Genomic DNA, 656 nt, shown 5'->3' with positions numbered 1-656 from the left:
TTTTTCTTGTACAGGAAGTTGGACCTTGTTGTCCACTTGTTTGCCAGACCATAAAGTGGTAATTGCCTGGACTCATGGGTTGGATTTTCATTTGAATCAATTTGAAACTGGCCTCTCGGCCCTTGATTCTGTTGCCTACTAGGGTTAGGCACTAGCTGACTGGGCAATTCACCTCTCTTCCTATCCCTTAGAGAGTTAACTATTTGGCTCAGACTAACCTCAAGTTTTGCAATCGCTTGCGCATGGAATTGGTTAGTCTGGGTTTGAGCCATGTTGGTCTATTGTTGCTGTTGGATGAAGTCTTGTTGCTGCTTCATCATATTAGCCATCATGGCTTCCAATGATGTAGATTGCTGAGGGATGGGGGCACTATAAGTAGGAATAGGTGGAGCCAATGATTGGTTATTCTGTGGTGGATCTATCCTGAGAAAATTCTTCTGAAAACCTCGTGGACCACCCTGATGCTGAATAGGTTCAGTCTGCTTGTATGAGAAGTTCGGGTGAAACCTATTATCAGGGTGATAAACTGGGCTGAATGAGTTGGGAGTGGGTTTCTTAAAGGCATTATATGAATTTAGAGCATTTGCCTGCTCGGCCTTAATATTGGGTAAACTAGGACAACACTCCACTAGATGCTCAGAACTGTTATACAAGAT

Source organism: Phoenix dactylifera, unplaced genomic scaffold (genome assembly GCF_009389715.1).
Source record: "Phoenix dactylifera cultivar Barhee BC4 unplaced genomic scaffold, palm_55x_up_171113_PBpolish2nd_filt_p 000182F, whole genome shotgun sequence".
NCBI lineage: Eukaryota > Viridiplantae > Streptophyta > Magnoliopsida > Arecales > Arecaceae > Phoenix > Phoenix dactylifera.
Note: the sequence above shows the minus strand (reverse complement) of the source record.